The 20,528-nt window shown below is 35.8% G+C and overlaps 1 protein-coding gene across 2 annotated transcripts in view; it reads left to right on the top strand.

Annotated features, from left to right (window-relative positions):
* Positions 1–20,528, top strand: part of WDR70 (WD repeat domain 70) — a 145,727-nt gene that overhangs the window by 62,313 nt on the left and 62,886 nt on the right. The gene's annotated exons all lie outside the window — the stretch shown is intronic.

Here is a 20,528-nt window from a genome sequence, read left to right as displayed (position 1 = left end):
GGATGCAAATACTATATTTGTTTTGCCTCTAGATAATAAATTTACTTTGTTTTTATTATTTTACTTCTGTAACTTAAAATTATTTTGAAATGAAATGTTGTTGGTTAATTGTTTTTACAAAAAATCTGGGACAAAATTTTACTTTACCCTATATTCCTTTGGAGTAGAATAATTCCTGTGGAGAGACTCAGTGTAACTGAATTCACTAAGACTGAGGATTTCAATTGAAAGTTGCAAGTTTCACTTTAGGTGTAACTGAATATTGATGGATGCTGTTTGACAAGTGTCAAAGAGATTGTTAGAATTTATTTTGTGGGTTCAGTCTTGATCTTTGTGGTTAGAATCAAATGGCAAAATGTCACATGTCATCTGCATTAATGAAGTTACTGCAGCTGTCAGTAGCAGGTTCATGAATGATTTTTTTACTGATGTTTCAAATATGCAATCTCCTTTACTCCAGAGTGATGGTAAGGATTCGATTTCCCCACTAATATATGTGTAGAGTGATCCACAGTAAAAAGACTTCAATTATCAATTATTTAAAACATGGTTGGTTTTCTTTTTCCCCTAAAAGGGACTGACTTACTGGTTTAACACATGAAAATATTATTTTAAGAGGAAAGTTCACAGTTTCTATTAAGACTGTGTCAGAATGAGAAAAACCTGAATACTGCATTGTGCTTTATGGAGAAATTAAGTTTTAAAAATACACGTAAGCGAACTATGTTGTTCCAGATTGTAGGCACAAAGGTACTACTTCTATAATAGGCATTACTATTATATGCTAGAATCAATACTTTAGACAGTTTGCTGATATTTTGTATGCAGTAAGACATTAGTAGGGCTTCTTTATTAGGCTGAATAATTTGTAGATCATGAAAAACAAGTTAAGATACTATAAGTTATGAAGATTGTCTAATTTTCTCCTGTGTAATCAAGTCCCTTAATTAATATACCAGAAATGCTGTGAATTAAAATGGTCTGGACAAGTATGAGAAAACCAGATAAACAAGACTATAAATGGTTGTATAATTGCATTTACACAGACACTACATGGCTGGAAGAAAAGTCTTCCCAGCTCATTGCATTTTGCTTCATGCTAGTGTCAGGTCTTCCCAGGATTTGGACATGTCCTGTGAAAAGAAACAATTTGGATTGCTTAATTTTCCCCACAGGGCTTGGAGACAGTGTTCCGTCTGTGAAATTTAATAATAACAGAAACTAAAAAGTCTCCAGAGCTTAATCAGTAATTCATCTTAAGACTGGAGCTGTGAACAAGAATTAAAAAGAGTAGTTCCAGTTGGAAGGGATGTACAGTGATCATCCAACTGTCCAACAAGTTCAGTGCTGTCCAGAAGTTAAAGCCTGTTGTTAAGGACAATGACCAATTAACCATATCTCCAGGAAGCCTGTGTTGGTCTGAGACCACCTTTTCTGTAGAGAAATGCCTCCTAGTGTCCTGTATGAACTTTCTCTGGCACAGCTCTGAACCATTCCCATGCATCCTGCCCTGGAGGCCAGGGAGAAGAGCTCAGCACCTCCCGGTGCCCTTCCCCTCCTCATGAAGCTGCAGAGAGCAGTGAGGTCACCCCTCAGCCTCCTTTTCTCCAAAGTGGACAAGCCCAAAGACTTCAGCTGCTCCTCACAGGAGGTTCCAGCTTTGTTTCCTTCTTCAGGACTGAAGGACCTTTCCATCCTCTTCCATCTGCAGGGCCCAGCAGGACCCAGGTTGAGGCTGCCCCAAGGCTGAGCCCAGTGGGACCATCCCCTCTCTGGGCCGGTTGTGCCGTGCTCGGTGATCTGGGATGGGGTTTGTGCTCAGGGCTCTGGGATGGGGTTTGTGCTCAGTGCTCTGGGATGGGGTTTGTGCTCGGTGCTCTGGGATGGGGTTTGTGCTCGGTGCTCTGGGATGGGGTTTGTGCTCGGTGCTCTGGGATGGGGTTTGTGCTCGGGGCTCTGGGATGGGGTTTGTGCTCGGGGCTCTGGGATGGGGTTTGTGCTCGGTGCTCTGGGATGGGGTTTGTGCTTGGTGCTCTGGGATGGGGTTTGTGCTCGGTGCTCTGGGATGGGGTTTGTACTCAGTGCTCTGGGATGGGGTTTGTGCTCGGTGCTCTGGGATGGGGTTTGTGCTTGGTGCTCTGGGATGGGGCTTGTGCTCGGGGCTGCCCAGGCACTGCTGAGCCACACAGTGCATATGGAATTAAAAAGGCTGAGTAGGGAAGGTGATCTGATCATGGCAATGTCTAGTCAGCTTCAAAAACATTATTAATTTGAAGAGATAAATAAAAGCCTCGATATTGTTTTCATTAACCATGTTGTGTGAGGATGAGTTGAGTTAGTGAGTAGCACACCTTTGAAAATATAGATTCCATTAGTAAATTTGGAGTACCAGTCTGATGAGGAGCTGCTGAGTGAACTGAGGTTAAGTCTGGAAGGAAGAGGCTCAGTGGGGACCCTAACACTCTACATCTCCCTGAAAGGAGGATGTGGCCAGGTGTCAGTCCACCTGTTCTCCCAGGTAGCAAGAGACAGGGCAAGAGGAAATGGACCTCAAGTTGCACCAAAGTAGGTTTAGATTGGAAATTAGGAAAAGAAAGTCTTCTCTGAAAGGGTGGTCAGGTATTGGAACAGGCTGCCCAGGGAAAGGGCTGGAATTGCCGTTCCTGGAAGTGATTAGGGATATGGTTTTGTGGGGGATCTGGCAGTTTTTGGTTAATGGTTGAACTTGATCATCCTCAGCATCTTTTCAAGTCTTAATGGTTCTAACTGAGAGCAGTTGCTGGAATTATACCAGCTGTTTCAACCAGTATCACATGAGTTTCTGATTTCTCTTTGGTGGTAATTTTTGAATGAGGAAAAATAACTTCTGTAAGATTGCTTTAATGTGGTATTCTTAGAGAGTATTTTGTGTGAGAGAGTTACAATAGAGTACTTTGGTGTCAAGGCAGAGTTTAAAGAAGGAAATGGTCTGTGCCAGCAAGATAGAATTGAAATTTTTATTGGTTTATGCTTAAAGGAAACAAGTTTTCTGAATTTTAAGCAAATGCAATTTGTATCAAGCATTCTAGAAACCAGAATTTTTCATTTAATGTAGTTTATTTGATATTTTGCTTAGAATGAATTATGGACATCATTAAATGTTACAGCTGTATTTGTCAATCTAATTTTTTTACATTTATTCCAGTATTTATACCTGATCCTTAGGCGTTGAAGAACATTGTTCATTGATTTGTAAATCTAGCTTTTTTGTTGAAGCCAATAGATCCAATAGATTTTCACTTAGTGAAATGCTGGTCAAAATATGATACTGTTGAAGAGTCTATGTAAAAACTTGGTTTATGTTGCATGCAAAGAAAACAATACAATTATAAGAAAACTTTGACTTGGGAGACTGTGGGCTTCTCAGGTCAGACCAAAAGACTGGCAGTCTTTGTTCCAGGGAAGAGAGGTCTGAGTAGGGAAGTATGTGATCAAGGTTTGGGAAATGCTCAAGATGGTAGGTGAGCTGAATGTGGAACTGTTGTTTTTGAAAACCTCTTCCAAACCTAAGAGGTATTTCTTGAAAGTGGGTATAGTTAAGTTTAGAACTAATAAAAGAAAAAAAAAAAATTCCAGATTTGTTCTGGAATGTCTTGTCACAGGAGGACATGGAGGCAAGTTTATAAAGGGATGAGAAAAATTCATGTTTAGAAGCACTTAAAAATAGATAGGAAATGCAGTAGGCATTATAGTACCTTCTACATGACAGCTGTGGATAGTAAGGTGAAATGAAGGGAATTAACTGTAATGGCCAGACTTTGTCAGCATCATTGCTGTTGTGATTGAAGACTGAATACAGGGCTAAATGAACCTATATGATCAGATGTAGCCAGATGTTCCTTATATTTTTCTGTTACTCAGTGACAGTAAATAATTAAGATGTAATTTCATGCTGCATTACTGCTGAAAATGTAGTGTGTGGATTCTCAAGGTACAATACTTTTGCAATGGTTTTGTATCTGGAGTTGTGTGGTGTTCGTATGAGTAAGTTAACTGTTTGTAAGGTCTTCTCTCTCAAGATGGTGAGACAAAGCTCAGTCTAGCCTTACGTGATTCTGTTGCGTAGAGATTTTGGATATGAATGTTTATAACTGAAAAAAAAAAAAAAGTCTCTCAGTCCTGAAGCAATTTTTTTTACAGGGCAGGAGACCTGTCTGTACCCAGGTTTGACATTTCTGACATTATATGCTAATGTGCTTTGACATTCATAGTCCTTGATGTATTACACTCTCACATAATTGAGCAAGACCATTTGTACTCATAAGAGGAGAAATTAAAAGCTTTAGAGTATTGCATCTCAGAGGATGATACCAGGGATGCTCTTAAAAGAAGCTTTCCTTATTATGAAGAAAAGCTGAACATCTTCTCTTTTTGCTGGTTTTAATCTGTGTTGGACATCACACAGAACAGTAAAGCACAGTGATAATTGTCTCCTGAACAGATTTACCTACTCACGTGAGTATTTCTACTACATCTATGTGGAGAGGTTCTATGTACTCCAAACCTGGTTGCCAAAACCATCAGCTACTTTTGAAGATACTTGCAAGAAAAGATTTAAGGGCTTTCAGTTAATCATCCAGGAGTTTGGAAGCATGGTTGAAGCATGGCGTGTCATGCTCCTTGGGGCACACTGAGTGGCAGCATCTGAGGCTGAAGGAGAAGAGGACACAGGAGAGCACGTGAGGGATGTTAATGTACTGTTAAACCCTAATTCTAGATTGTATGGCTCTAGATAACATTTGCACCACCTCTAGAGAAAACAGTCATTCAAGTTCATGAAACTAAATAAATGAGCATTTGCAAGTTGTGGACTGTACCTTATCTGATTCCTGTAGCATTTACACTGTCTGTCTCTTTAGCTGAATGTTTGCCGTCTGTGTACAGTTTAAAAACAAAGTAAGGAAAGAAAATTTCATTTTCTGTGTGGGATGTTGAAACAGGAATTTTCATGATGCATAAGTTAAAAAGCAAAATTTGCGAGTGGCCTTGTGTTGTCAAATGAAAGTAACACATTTTAAATATGTTTTAAGTAAATACTTTTCAAATATTTTAAATCTGTATTTCTTTTTATGTTAACCTGCTGTAACTCAAATACCACTTAGGGATAGTCTTTATATGTATGCAACAGCTGCTTTTGATTCTAGGTGACTAAGGCTGTAGTAGTAGTCTGAACTAAAAAGTAATTCAAATGAAGGCTCTTAGAATTGCTGTTGTAAGTGAAATATTTTGAGAGGTGATCTGTTTCTTATACATGTGTGACTTATACATGGAATTCAGATACACTGTACATTTTAAAAAAATCCTAGAAGTAGGTTTGATGATAATATATTCTAATGTGCACTTATTAGGCTATTGGTAAATTTGTTACTTCAGACTGCAGATACACGGGTTACCAGCAGGGAGTCTCAGTGTGTTTTGTATCACTGTTCAAGGACACAATGAACTCAGGAAAAACATATAAGAAAATTATACAGTTCTGTCAGACTCCTATATGGGAAAAACAGAAACTGCTCAGCTTGCACGCTGAACTGAGCCAGAGCCTAGACACAGCAGTTACGGGCTTAGTCTGAAAACTCCACTTAATTTGTGTAAGTTCATGCCCGCCTATGCAGTTGTTAGTGGATACATATAAATCTCAGTAGCTCACTTGATTTTATTTTCCTTGAAAATATTCCAGATGATGGCTTCTGGAAACACATAATACCATACTGTTTATTTTTTCATGCTATGGCTGGGGTGTTTTTTGGCTTTTTTTTAAGCCTTATTTTTAAACAAATAGTTTCATTACTCTGGGATTACAGATGAATAATAATTTTCTTGGGTTTTTACAAGTTGTTAAGCATTTATTAGCTTTTAGTTGCAGAAGGAAGTAAGAAAGTTGTCAGTTTGTTCAGTTATCTGGTGATTAACTGTAAGTGTATGAATGGATAACACTAGGCTAGAGATTCAGCTAATACAGTAGGTGTTTATTTGAGTGTATTTTTTAAACTAGGTTAAATCTTGTGCATAGGTTCTCATATACGGGAATTATGATCTTCTCAGTGCTTCAACTTTCCAGCATTTCCTGTGATTAGAACCAAATTATATTAGAAGAAAAGAAAAGCAATTATCTTCTCCATGGAACTGCAGTAATTTTGAAGTTTGCATTACAGATAATTTCAATTTTAATGAATTTGAGACTAATTAATTGATATCAGCCTTTCACTTTTTATTTAAAGCGTATACACAAAGCTTTCATCAGTATTGATACTAACTTGAGAGTTAGTATCTTTTTTCATTTATGGTTATATGTTGCCTAGAACTTTAAATACTCCAGAAATATTCCTGAATGATCAGTCCATTTCCATTTTATGCATTTCAATTTCCTTGCCATTCTAGATAAGGTTCAGATGCAGTGTGTGATCAACTGCACATCTTTGTCTTATCTTTGTCTTTCTTACAGATCCTTTGCCACATTATTTGGTTTATTTGAAGATAGAATTATTAAGGCAAGGATCTTTTATTTTATCAGCAGTGTGTTGAGTAAATGTACAGAACTTCATTAAAGATGATAGTAACAGGAATTCCAATTGATACATTCCCTAAAAATGAAAAAAAGTTTTGGAATTTAGGAAGTTTTTAAAAAAACGTTTTTTATTCTCTGGAAATACACCTGAGCAGTAAAAATACCCTGTGTTTTAAGACATAACTAACTCTTTGTTTATATTATTCCAAATACCAGTTGATTTCTATGTAATAACAAAGAAGGAAGAGGAAACGGATAGTGTTATTTTTGTTATTTGGGTGTTTTCTTATCGCAAATGTGATAGGTAGTGCTGTAAGAATAAGCAAAAGAGGTCAGTGATGTTAAATGTTCCAGCAACAGGTGTTCTGTGTCCCAACTCTCATGTATTTTTTTTCCTTTTAGAAGCAGAATCACAGCCAAACTTGAAATTTAGCAGTCATGAACTTTATGATTTGTCATTGTAGCTTGGGTTATGGTTGATTAACAGCTGGATTACTGTAGTGTTCCTCTCACAAGTCTTTCCTCTCTCATCCTCTAGTAAGTTAAGTTAATTTTCCTACTCTCTAAAAGGTGTCCTGGAGAATATTTACTATCATCACAAACTGACCTTTGTGTTACTTAGGGACAACTTCAGTGCAGATCTATTTCTTATTATTTCAGTGAAGTAGCTTCAAATCTTCAGAAATAGAATTTTTCACTTAAGTACAACTGAATTCTTAGTCTTTCGTCAAATGCATGTTTCAAGTATGAAGTTATTCTGCTCCGTGGAATATGGTTTTAAACTTTTGTTTTAACCATATGCTGTTCCTTAGTAAATATTATCTGTGTTATTTTTGTAATTTGAAGCAGAAATACGATTAATGAGGGATAACGTGTATCTGCTGTTCGCAGCCATTGATGTTCACATGATTTTTCTCTCCTTTAGGATATCTGTTATGTCCTAGACACTACTAGGGACTTCGGAAATTTGATGTATCTTAGTGAACACTGCTGTTTCCTGATGGCTTTTATATCAGCTTACCTTTCAGTTTTCATATGTTAACAATTTCCATTCTATTAACTAGGTTTGCATCTAGAATGCCTGCTGTCTCATCTTCTATTATCTGCTTGTTTCAGTCTCTTTAGGTGGCAGCTATCAGTGTATGACTTCTCTGTCATGACAACTGTTTTCTAGCCTTTTATTAGGCTCAGAACTGCATAAAACCTGGTAATTTGACAGAAAAGAGATTTGAGCAGGCCTGGAATAGCACTGCTGAAAATGATCAGCAATTAGTTTCACTGCCCATGGAACAATCAGTTATTCCCACAATGTTGTTCATCTTGTCTTGAACTGGCAAGCTCCCTTCAGCCCAGATGATTCTGGTTTTTGTTAATTTAAGTCTGTGCCCCATAAGCTTAAGAGCCAAGTCACCTGTTATGGACCACATACTTGCTCCTTAGATTTTCTTTTCCATGGTAGTTTGCTCTCAGGAGGGTGCAAGATTTGGTATCTCCAGCCTGCTTGGCTGCGCACTGCAAAGGACAGCTCCACTGGCTGTGAAGATGGGATTATATGGCATTTCTTCTAGATTTATAAACTCTAAGCTTCAGGTTACATACTGTCTCCTCAATCTAGGTTGACAGCAGCTCAGCCTTAGATAACTACATTTGAAGTGAATACAACCCTGGAGTTTGTTGAACTCTGCTAAGGCTTGGGACAGCATTGTTTACAACTGGAGAACTTAAGCTATAATTTTACTTTTCTTCAATGCTTTTACATATTAGAAATACTGTGCATATGAAAACATAGGTGAGAGCTGAATTTGGATTTGTGTGGTTTAGTGTAAGTGTAGTTATATTGTCTTGCTGTTTTGCAGAATTTACAGATTTTTCTGAATAATGCAGTTGAAAAAATAATGTGGTAAAGCTTGTTACATAGACTGTCCTTGTTTTGTTTAAAAGCACCAAAGTACAACACTGGAGAAGGCTTTTGAATACATATTAATAGTCCTAATGTCTTCAGTGTTTAAAATATTTTATTTGTTAACCACTGATCCATCTGCAGCTTTGAAAACTGCTGAGAACAGTAAGATAGCAATGCCAGGGCTACTACCAAGATGTTTGTATAAACTTGTGTTACAATCTAAGCTTCAACACTGCATCTGTCTTCACAGATTTGAAGGCTAGTTGGAAAAAGCACAATTGAAAATAATTACTGTTGTTTTACCTTTATCTTGGGGATAATTTAAAAATCTTAAATTGCAGTCTTAGACTTTGCTTGCACTTCCTAGATTTTCTTCTTAAAACAACCTGCATGCTATAGAGTGTAGGACCTGCTTTGGGGTCCAAAGTACCTACTCACCAAAAAGATCACCCTGAATTATATCTAGTTGCATCATACTACTTTAAGGGGTAGGGAATGCAAATACTATTGTGGTGAAACAATTGAGTTTGCCAGAGGAATAGTATAACTTGGAGTTCCATCTTAGGGAAAGAAATAACTCTTGCCAAGTTGTTTCAAGCACATACATTTACAGGTGCGTATACACATAGATATGTGCTTACTGTGCCATATTCCATGTGAAAATGAAATTATGAAGTTTGAAAATGTTTCTTAAAGATTTTTGAGATACTTTTGTTCCCAGTACAATATTACAGTTTAGGAAAATTTTAAGAATTAATTTAGAACGTAGAGGAATACAGTTCTGTCACCTGATTTATTTTTAGTTTTATCAAGGTAAAATTTTTTACTACAGCAAGAAACTTGCAAGTATTTTTGTGCATCAGATTACAGCACACATTTAAAAAATTGGTTGATTTATAAAATGCAAAATACAAAATTCACAGTAGCTCAGTACTTTCTGAAGAGTTGGCTCATTTTAGAACTGTGCAATGAATGGAGCAAGAAGGGACAGTCTTTTCAATGGCTTTTGCAAGGTAATTGCAATGTTCTTAGCTTAGGATGGGAAAGCTGAAGTTTTGGTGCATATATTTGCTTCTTTTATTCCAGAACACGTAGTCTTTCACTTCTCACCTGTATTGTGCTCTGCTTTGGTTATATGGATAAGCTTTCCTTGAAACTGGTTTCCATTCCTTTTCAGTTAGACTGGAAAAGCTTTTCTCTTACGTCTTCTCTGGTTCTGGCTTACCCTGACTGAGAAAAGAGAATACTTTTGTGCAGTTCTATAAGCAGATCTATGAGGTAAATTCTGGCAGAATAGAAATGATGGGAAGTTTTAGTATTTCTATCAGCTTAACTTAATATCATATAGGGAAGAAGACAGGAATTTGCCATTTATGAAATTGATAGGAAATTTCCCATGGTTTAGGGTCATAATACAGGTTGTTGGGCAAATATTTCTGTTGTGGTGACTGTTCCACAACCTTTCAGTGGCAATTTCCTCTCCTGTCTTCTCCCATGAAAAATGTATTACGTCTTTTACTGTATGAAGTCCTTGTCAAGTATTCACTGATAATTTTAACCTATAACTCAGTTTAAAGGACTATTTTCTCATGAGATATGCATCTTATTCAAATGACCAGAATTCTTTGATTATACTAGTATTAATAGAAAGTACAATAGACTTAGTAAATGAAACTAAAATGTTTTTGTTTGATAATAAGGAACTGAATTAGGGTAGACAAGGATTTATTTTGGCACATTTCCTTACAAAGATAAAATATGATTAATGATCAAATCTGATTCTGTATTGAAGCTACACAGTAATGACTAATGATACTTAATATCCTATAGATCAAAACTCTGTGAAAATATTTGCCTTGTGATTTTTGATGTTTAGAATTGCAGGTAATTTCATTGTTTGAGTAATGGAATTTTAAGTTGTTCCTTTTATCAGGGTCCTCATGTTATATAAATATATGTTTTAGTTAAAATCCCACTGCTAAGTTGCTTATTTAGAGATGTGTGTTGGGTGATTTTCATTTTTTGTGGAACAAAGTAGAGCAGCCTGAAGTTGCATTTCTCAGCTAATAGAGGTTTCAAAGGCACATGGTTTCACTGGAAGATGATGAAGCCTGGAAAAGTTTACAGTTCAGAAAATTCTGTTTAAGGCTGATAAATCCCATTTTGCAATTGAGATGGAATATCATGGAAATTAAGTATGGGTTTTTGTGAAAGTAGTTTATTTTGTTTATTTAATAAAACCTTTTATAAATTTTTTTATACTATCCATTAGTAACTTATAAGCAGTAAATTACATTCCAAAATCTGTTGAAATTTTTTTCTGTTAATTCCAGCAAGTTTTGTTTCTGACTTTTAAAGGATTAATCTTGTGAATACATGTGAGACATTTGTCATCTATCAGCTGGGCTAGCTAATAGGAAGAGATCTTAAAACTGATAATCTTAAGTAATCAAAACAACATGTTTCTAATGCAATTTCATAAGACTGAACCATTGCCTCAAAATTTCTTTATTTCTATAAATTATTTTAATGAAAGAAGATTTTATCAGAGGAAGTGTGAATGTATTTATAGTAAAACCTGAACATTAAGTGTTCACTGATTCTGAGAGCAGATTGGTTGGTGAGCTGGGTGAAAACAACAGCATAGGAAATCATACTCAGAGAAGAATATTTCCCTGAAAGTTCCATGGGGTTAATTGTTTATAAGCTCTTAATATGAAGCTGTGGAAAAGCAGATACACATCTTTCAAAAATGCGTGTACACACAGAAAATGAACTTTTACTAATGGCATTGGTAGGGGAGATGGTGTTAATGTAATGTTTCAGCAATACCTGTTGAGTTCTGTGTCTAGTTCCAATGGCAGCTGTCTAAAAAGAATGGTAAAAGACATTGAAAAGGAAAAATGTGAGAGATGTATCCTGAAACAAGAATATTCAGGAAGCTGAGTACATTTCAGTTTATTGAATTATAGGATATTAAGAGACTTGATAAAAGGGAAAAAAAAAATTGAAACAGAGATAAAATTTGAAAACATTTTAAGGGTCTTTAAATTGTTAAAGACATAAGTTGACCCAGTAATTGAAAGCTAGCAAGGTTTGTCTACAAGAAAGAATTTCTTTGTAAACAGATGTGACTGTGGAACTGATCATTAGGGAAGAAATGCAGTAAATTCTTTACCAGTTCTAGCTTTCACACAGAAACTGTGGATGAAATGTCTCTTTCAGTCCTCAGACAAACCAGTAAATAAAAAGCATCATTTAATCAGTCTGAGATTGGAATAGACTGGGGATTCTCAGTGATAAAAACTGTGATCAAGTTTTTCATATGACTTAGCTTTTTATAGATAAAGGCTTGGTACTGAGCTGTGAGTCTCTGTTAATGGTACTCAATTTTTGAGGATAGGAAGAAGTCCATACATAGTCCTTCTGAGGATGGCAGAACTGTCCACGTGGAGCTGCAGGTAGAATACGGATCTAACAGTTTTTACAGTGCACATTAATTGGAAGGCTTTGTTCCTGTTTTCGTTTAGTGTTTTTTCTCCAAAATCTGCTTTCACAGTTTTATCAACCAATTGCTCACTGAATTTTTAGCTCATTCTCCCCCCTGCCCCAACTTCTGTCTCCAGATTATTCCCCAGTAGATCATTTTGCAGTTGTTTTGCAATAATGTGGCAATAATGTTAATTTTTAAGCTAATATTGTCATTCAAATACTTTCTAATAAAGCTTTATATTAAATGCATTTCTTTTGAGAGGGATTAGTTTGGTTTTGTAAATGTTTCTTCTCCTTGAAATCTTTCCAGATGTGTCATTTGTGAAATCTTCAGTTTGCTAGAACAGAAAACATCTGATTGATATTCTTCAGTTCAGCTCATTAATGGTAGTGGAAACTTCTGGTCAGCTAATCTCTACAATTCAGATCCACATTCACTGGTGTCTGTATGATTTAGAACATGCTGGCAAGCATTTTAGTCTCCTGAGGTTGAACTTCTGGTGAGATAAGATGCAGATCTTCTTTTGTCATCATAAACTTACTAAACCATATACATTCCTCCTTTCAAAATAAATAATTTACTTATACTCATTTGTAGCTTTCTCCTGCTGTGTGATTCACAGTGAATTAAACGGATAGTAGAATATCAAGTCTCAGATGAAAAAAGGTGTCTTCTCTTTTTTGGTGGTACACACTTAGGCTTTAAAACTTAATTATTCTATCAGCATATTTATTATAAAACCGAGCAAATAATTTAACTTAAAGCAGATTTAGTGTGAGATAAAGCTAACTTTAGAACTCTTGTTCTGGTGTAATTTTTTAGAAAAAAATCTATTTTATTTCATCCAAGCTAAAAAATTCTGGATTTTTTCTGAATAATTTTTTAATTTACTTATCTCTAAGTGATGTATCAGTCCAGCATCTGTTTACTCACAGCATGAACTGCTATTCCTTTGGAAGAGTTTTGTTAGTATTTCAAGAACACTGACTTAGTATTGTGCCTGTGAAAAATACATAATATAGTTGTCTTCTTGGACCACTAAATCAAAATTGACATTTAAATGGAATATATTTTTCCAGTCCTTAATGCAGTGAGGCTACCTCAGAGGACCAGAGTCCATGGTCATGACTTGTTTGCTCTAAAAACTTTTTCAAGTAAATGAAGGATGTATCTTACATTTTTACACAACTCACATTGATTTACATGAAGATTGGCCATTGAGTGATAAGTCTCACTGTGACTCTAGAATGGCTTGGTTTTGAGCCAAACACCCATTTAGAAGGATCTAGATGACATTAATAGACTCTTAGAGAGTCATTACAGAGCTCATATACAGAGCACTGTACATGAAAAATTACAGCATTATAATTTAGTTTCACAGATTTTGATATTTTGGGGAAAAGTCAATGTAGTTTTACATTAGCTGTTCCACTTGGAAGCTCCATTTTTTTAAACTTTCTTCTGAAGGCTGGCATCCTCATAACAGGATTGGTGGAATGAATATTGTGAACATTGCTCATCTGCTTTGTTAGAAAGACAGTGTCTTGGTTTGAAGAACCTCTTCATCAGGTTACATTCAAATGTCTGATTTAGCAATGAAACAAACAGATGGTAACTTATTGGACAATGCCAAGTAGATCTTCAAGTAGACAGATAATAACATACAGTTGTTCAAAATGCAAATAAATATTTAACAAGTTGGTTACTTGTTTTTCTTGTTTCTGAGCCTATAGTTGGAACTTAATAATACTTCAAGTTCATGGTACTTTCAAGTGAAAGTACTTTCAAGTGAAAGCTGAAGTACTCATGAAGTCTGCCAGTTTCAGGAGTGTAAGGTGTTGGAAAAGTAGAAAATACTGCAAAGTTTCTGAAGGTGTTAGAAATGTGAAAGATTCACCCACTTTTTTTGGAAAAGTACATCATGGTATGAAATGTAACTTAAATGATTCCATGTACTTTTAGTGCCATAATGTAGTTAGACTTAAAGGTAGTAAGCCTAACAAGCTTTATTTCTTGTAATGACTGTGAATTGGAAATTAAATGAGGCACTCCCAGACTGTTACAGATAATATTACTTAGAATTAAATATCAAATATTTGTGACTAGTTGAACATTCATAAAATTCAGACAAGGGGAAAGCTAGAGGTGCATGAAGAAACAAAATGTTAATGGTTTCATAGAAACCAGATGTATATGTGCATGCACGCAAATGAACACCAAGAATAAGGAACTAATAGTTTGTACCTGGTACCTGGTCCCAAAATAAAGTAATTTTATTAGTGATATTTAAGTATTCTGTCAGTTAGAGGTTTTAAGTCTTTATCTCAGTGTTCACCTATGTAAGTATAACATTTTTTGCTTCCATGCAGACCTGGTTTAACCAGTATTTTATGTAATTTCTTACTGTTTAAATACTTATATTGAAATGCCATGCACATTACCTAAAAACTTGTTCTCAAGAGTTGCATGAGGTAAAAATAAAGCAGAATTGGCATTTGTGAAGATCAAATTACTTATGGGGATTTTTATATCCACTTTATTTATCCTCTCAAAGTTGATGTTTTATTTTTTTTTTCAGCCATAGCAATTCAGTTGTTTGCAAAAGTGAGGCTTAGGAATTATGTATATCAATTATGTTAAGTTGTGGTGAGTTTTTTTCTTTCTTCTGTCTCTGGAACAGCAGAATTCTCATCCTTTGGTACAGAACCATGGTATTTTGCAGGAAGAGGTATCATTGTGGTTTTGTAGGGTTAAAGTTAAGTTACTCTTACTAAAATCTCCTGATAAGTCATAATTTAAGTCTTTGGAAAAACTTTCTCTGGAGACTTGTTTGTAATACAAGAGTGCCTTTATCAAAAAAGTTGGGCTGTCTCACAGATGTTTAGTAATTTGCACTGCACTGGCATAGTAGTTTGCTTTTTGTCTTGACATATCTAAAGGTGTGAAGTCCATTACAGATCCATGAGGATGACTTCTAGACTAACTTATCTGTTTACAGATACATACATGGTGCAGAGCTGATTAAGAGAGTACAGCAAATGAGCAGGCCTGGTTAAGAAGAGCTTGAATAATGACTGTACTGGCCCTTGCTGAAAGCCATATGTTTACAAAAGGGTTAGTAAAGCTATTTTTGTCTTTATAAACTATGTGCGTTTACATTAATATTTTTTCTGAAGTTTTTCTTGATTCAAATGTTAGCTGCTGCAATAAGATTTGCAGTGTAAATAGTAAGAGCTTACATTTGAGGGCTTTTTCAAATGACATTTTTACGGCATAAATTAATTTTTAAAGGATACACACAGCTTCAGGTAGATCATCCTAAGAATTAAAAATTTAAATCGAAAGGAAAACTTCCTACAGTGCAGAGGAAATGTAGGACCAAAATATGCTAAATTATTGGTCTGCAGTGTGAGGCCTCACCTTGAGTCTTGCGGACAGTTTTGGGTGCCACAGGATAAGGACATAAGGACACTGAATTGTAAGAGTGCAGAAGTGGGACCAAAATGGAGAAGGGTCTTGAGGATAGGACCTATAAGGAGCTGCTGAAGTTGCTGAGCTTGTTCAGCCTGGAGGAGAGGAATGTTTACCTTCCTCTTGTGGGGCAGCTGGTGGAAGGTGCCAGTCTCATCTCTCTGGTCTCCAGTGGCAGGACATGAGGAAATGGAGTGAAGATGCATCAGTGGAAGTTCAGCCTGGACACTAGGAAAAGGCTCTTCACTGAGAACATGGTTGGTCCCTGTAAGAGATTCCCCAGGGAGCTCGCTGGGGTTGCCTTGAAGCCTGGCAGTGTTCAGTGGGCATCTGAATGCAGCTCATAGTTAGGTGGTTTAGTTTTATGTAGGTCTGCAAGGAACAATGATCCCGATGGGCCCCTTCTAATCTGAGATATTCTGTGATTCTAAGAAAGTAAGAATTAAAAATTTTGCTGATGCCCTGGGTAAAAAGAAAAGATAGAGGTGGGCATTCACACTCACTTAAAGAATAGCTGAAGTATTGAGGAAGCATCCATGAATTCTAGCTGGGGAAAAACAAACAAAAATATTGAGAATTTTTCCTGCTGCTTGATTGACCTCTGTAGGAGTGCTTTCAGATGCAAGTTAAAATTTGATTCCTGTGGTGCATGAGTGGGTACTTTTAACTGCTCATGCATGCAGTTAGGAAGTGGAGGCATAAGACATGAAGATATGTCTTTGCAGTGTTCAGGACAATGGACATAAGTTGGAGCTGGAGCTTCTGCAGATTTTCCAGTCTCTCTCAGTCTCAGATTTTTCTGTCTCCCGGTAGACAGAAATCAGAGATGCTGGTGACATTTGTATTTCTTTGTTGTGATTCTGGACTTAGTTCTATTCTTACTTGTTTTTGAACAGATTCTTTGTGGTTCGTAGAATTTTAGCTATAAGAAGTGTGGGTCTCTGCCAGGAGTATTCATATGTTCTAAATGCATGGTAGAAAACCCTTCTGAGCTGTCTGTAGTCATAGAATAATTTAGGTTGAAGAGGACATGTGGAGGTCATCTGTTTCAATTCCCTGCTTAGTGCAAAGCTAATTCAGATCAGGTTGCTCAGGTAGCAGCAGGCTGTGCAGTGAGCTAAAAGGTGAATATCTGAACAGTCAGAAATATCTGGGCTTCAAGCAAATGGAAGACTAGAGGATTACAAGTAACGTGTTCAAACTCTAAAGCTGTTAGATATTTTTATCAAATTAAGCTATGAAACAAGTCACTTCTCTGCTGTTTTTTTCATTTGAAATGAAAACGAGATTGTTAATAGTGTTTCCTTACTTATGTCCTGCCTTTACTGTTTTTAATTCTACACATTTTAAACTCAGCAAAACCTTCACGATTTTACCACACGTGGAGAATATAATTAATAAGAGAACATAAGTCCCTTATTGTTTATCCTTGAGAATCATAAAATTCAATACTATTTTTGTATACTAATCTATTGCTTTAAACTTTTACCTTTACACAAAAGTAAGAAAAGAATACAGGGGCTTTCTCAGTAGTGTAAGTATTATGAGCAGACCATGATGATGATATATGAAAAAATATTCTCTGTGGTTATCCAGACAGATGTGGGACTGTATCATGACTCTGTGGAGTTCTGAGGCTAAGAACTGTAATTTCTTTTCTTGAAGAGATGCTCTTTCCCTTTCTGAATTCCTGTGAGGACGAGGGAAGTGTCTTAGACTTTGGTGGATATTTGGATATTAAGTACAAATACCTAAATTTGCATTTACCTTATGTGCTGTAGTTTGTCCTGCTCTTTATATGTAGGTCATAAGTTTTATGTGATTACACTGCACACTGTACGAAGATTGGTACTTCATACATAATGACAAAGTAAAACTTGCTTCTAAAATTTTCTGTAGCCCAAAGTGCATAATTAATTAATGTAGCTGAGTCAAACTTTACATTGTTTAAAACAGATTCTGTAACTTCAGAAATCAAAATATAGTTAAGGCTTACAATTTTTCCCTTTAGTTACTTACCTTTGTTAGATTGCAGTTTATTGGTACTGAACCTGGAGAAAATTGTCTGCATGAGATTTAAGATTACAGCAAAAGCAGTTAAAACTAAAGCTTGTAGAGTCAGCTTTTCAATCCTTGACTGTTTTAATTTCAGTTGAATTTTCACTGGTGTAATGAAGAGTTCAGCTGAGTGTTAGTTCCAGTTTAAATTATTGGAGTGAAAAAAAAAAAATTGAGATCCAAGTGAGTCTAAGCTATTTTATAGCCATGACTAATCAGCTCTTCAGAGAGCATCCTGTTTTCCTAGTGGTTAACCCCCTCCTCCTTTCGCAGTATCACGCAAGACTGCTCTTAAGTCATTTCAATTTATGCAGGTGACAGTAACTTGAACTGTCAAGATGTTCTTTAGCAGAAGTCTTCCTCTTTGGTCTTAATCAGATGTACCCCCTAGGGAGATTGATTACATCCCAATTTATCTTTTCTAAGTGGGAGATGAGATCTCAGTTCATTGCCTGCTTACCCTGTTTGGAAAACGACACAAACTTGTATCTACTTTTACTGTCACAACTTGCAGATTTGAATCACATAATACCTGTAATTTATCTAATGCTCTATATAGAAATAATAATATTTAAGTTAGATGTTGCAGGAATAGTAAATGAAGGACTTGGTGGGTGTAAAGTGCTATCCAGTCTCAGGAAAACAGCGGTGTGCAGGTTTTTAAAATAGCACAGCATTAACATAGACTTTGAATTATTATTAATTCAAAAGGATATTGACTCCTTGCAGTGCTCGGTACCCTTCATTAAAATGACTGGTTCTGTTACTCATTGGAATAAAATGTCTTCAGGGGATAGTTCTCTAACTTAGTCAGTGCATGGTTTCCTGAAGACTTGCTTTAAGGTACCTTAACTTAGAACTGAAGAAATTATATACTTTGGTGCAGACATCCATGATTGCCATCTTAATGGTTGATGCAAAGATAAACAACCTTTTTCTTCAGTCAGATTTGTATGTGAAGACATCGTCAACGAGAAACAAAGCAAATTAGCTGTCATTCCCAGTGAGAAGGTAATTCAAAACCAGCAAGACTTTTTTCTCTTAGTGCAGTTTAGCTGCCCAAATATTTATCACTAACACAATGAAATGTATTTCAAGGAAAAATGAAAGGAAAATGGTTTAATATTTAAGGAAATACTAAGGGAGAAAGGCTTTTAGGAACTGGAGCATGATGGTCATGTTCAGTTTTTGCCTGTACATTGGCTGTTGGGAGGGAGGCAAACAGACAGAATCCATGAGTTAAACTTAAGAAAAAAATTCTTTGAGAAAGTATCACAACAACACAGACTGGAACCCCTAAATGAATTCTTTTTAATTAAACTATTAGCCCTGCAGCTTTCATTTTCAGTACTGTATATACCTTTAATTTGGAGACCATTTTCTCAGGCAGAAGAGACCATTTTTGGGATTTTAAACAGACCTCTGGAGGATGTTTGAATGTTGGTTTTTAGATTAGGGTTTTTTTTATTTGGTTGTCTTTTTGGAGTTTTGTTTGTTTGTTTTTTAATGCCTGAGTGATTTGCCTCCAATTCATCTTCTACAGAATTTGAATGTTTTTAAGTGCAGTCTTCTCTCAGTAATAAGTCCTCTCAATAACATAATTTCCCTTTCATGTGTTTTATTCTTATGCAGAGGTTCTTGAAGCTGTTGGTTTGATTTGGTGAGGTGGGGGAGGATGTTTGCCCCATTCTGACCTCATCCCCTAACAGTTATTCTGTCTTCAGAATGTAGTCAATGTTTTCAGATTTCTTCTATTTTTCTGTATTCTAAGCAGCACTGAATATACCACGTATGTTGAATACTAATCCTCCTTGCTTAGAAGGGAGGATTCTTACTAGTATTGCATGCCTGCATACCCTCAAGTACTGCTCTGTCCAGCAGTCACCTTATTTCTTTTTTTTTCAGTTTTACACAGTTGGTTGACTTTTCACTTTCATACTCCTTCTCAGCCTCTTTTTCTGCTTGTGTTTTCTTTCCCATAATAGCTCTTTTTATGTTTTCTTCTGAGGTTATAAAGTCTCTCCCACAAAACCCTTTTTTTAAATTTGTATTCAGAGTATTTGTTTTGATGTGAGGAAAATTCTGCTGAACATCAGTAACTGCATTGGAACCTACTATTAACTGTTAATGAAACAGACATGTAGTATTGTTGTTCTTTCTTTTTTAATTGAAAAATTTCCATAATTTACTTTCCTTTTGAACTTGACCTTTCTGTATATGATTTATGTATTAATGTCCTATACTGTCTTCCAAGGTAGTAATTACATTCAAAGCAAATTGTGGCTGTCTTAGAATCTTTAGAAAGAAAAAAAACTCTTGTGAAGCTTTTAGGTCCCAGATGAAACTTACTGTTTTGAATTAAAGCATTCGGAATCTTTGAAGATTGGGTATAGCAAGTTATTTACCTGAATTTTGCTTTGGGAATTCAGTGGGAAATTCTCAGTAAAGATGGGAAGACAGTATAGAGCAGAATCTTGGAATTTCTTTTATGATCCATTCTAAAGTATTTCCCTTTGTGTTACTTGATGCTCTTTCTTGAGCTTTGACTTAACAGCTGTTGTTGATAGTTAATAAATGACAACATTTAAAATGTAGAACAGGGTTTTTACTGTGCAGTATTTTGGCACTCCTTTCTGCCAATGTGATATGCAAAAGATGTTTGCTATCATCTTTGAGGATGACTGAATTTTGGAGGTGGTAATTTTGATTAACTGATCTGTAGATACTTTGAGGGAATCTTCAGGTTTTGAGTTAATTACTTTAAAAAATATCTGTGCAAAATTCCAAAGGATGTATTTTCCATCACTTTGTAGAGGTATGCAGAAGAGAACAGCTGAAATAGGTATGCAATCCATATACAAATATGATACCATTTTATGTACAGGATCTAATGAATAAAAGAAATGTAAAAGATGTGTATTATGTTAATTGCTTACTTGTTTCTAGGAAATTTGTTCTACTCTTAAATTTTTGAGTGCCTTTTTGTATTGCTAGCCTGACTCAGTGGTTTAATCTGGGAAAAAGCAAAAATTACTCAGTCCAGAAGGCTTGTGGTCTTT

The sequence above is a fragment of the Cyanistes caeruleus genome, chromosome Z (genome assembly GCF_971803275.1).
Source record: "Cyanistes caeruleus chromosome Z, bCyaCae1.hap1.1, whole genome shotgun sequence".
Taxonomy (NCBI): Eukaryota; Metazoa; Chordata; class Aves; order Passeriformes; family Paridae; genus Cyanistes; species Cyanistes caeruleus.
This window is presented reverse-complemented; position numbering and strand designations above follow the sequence as displayed.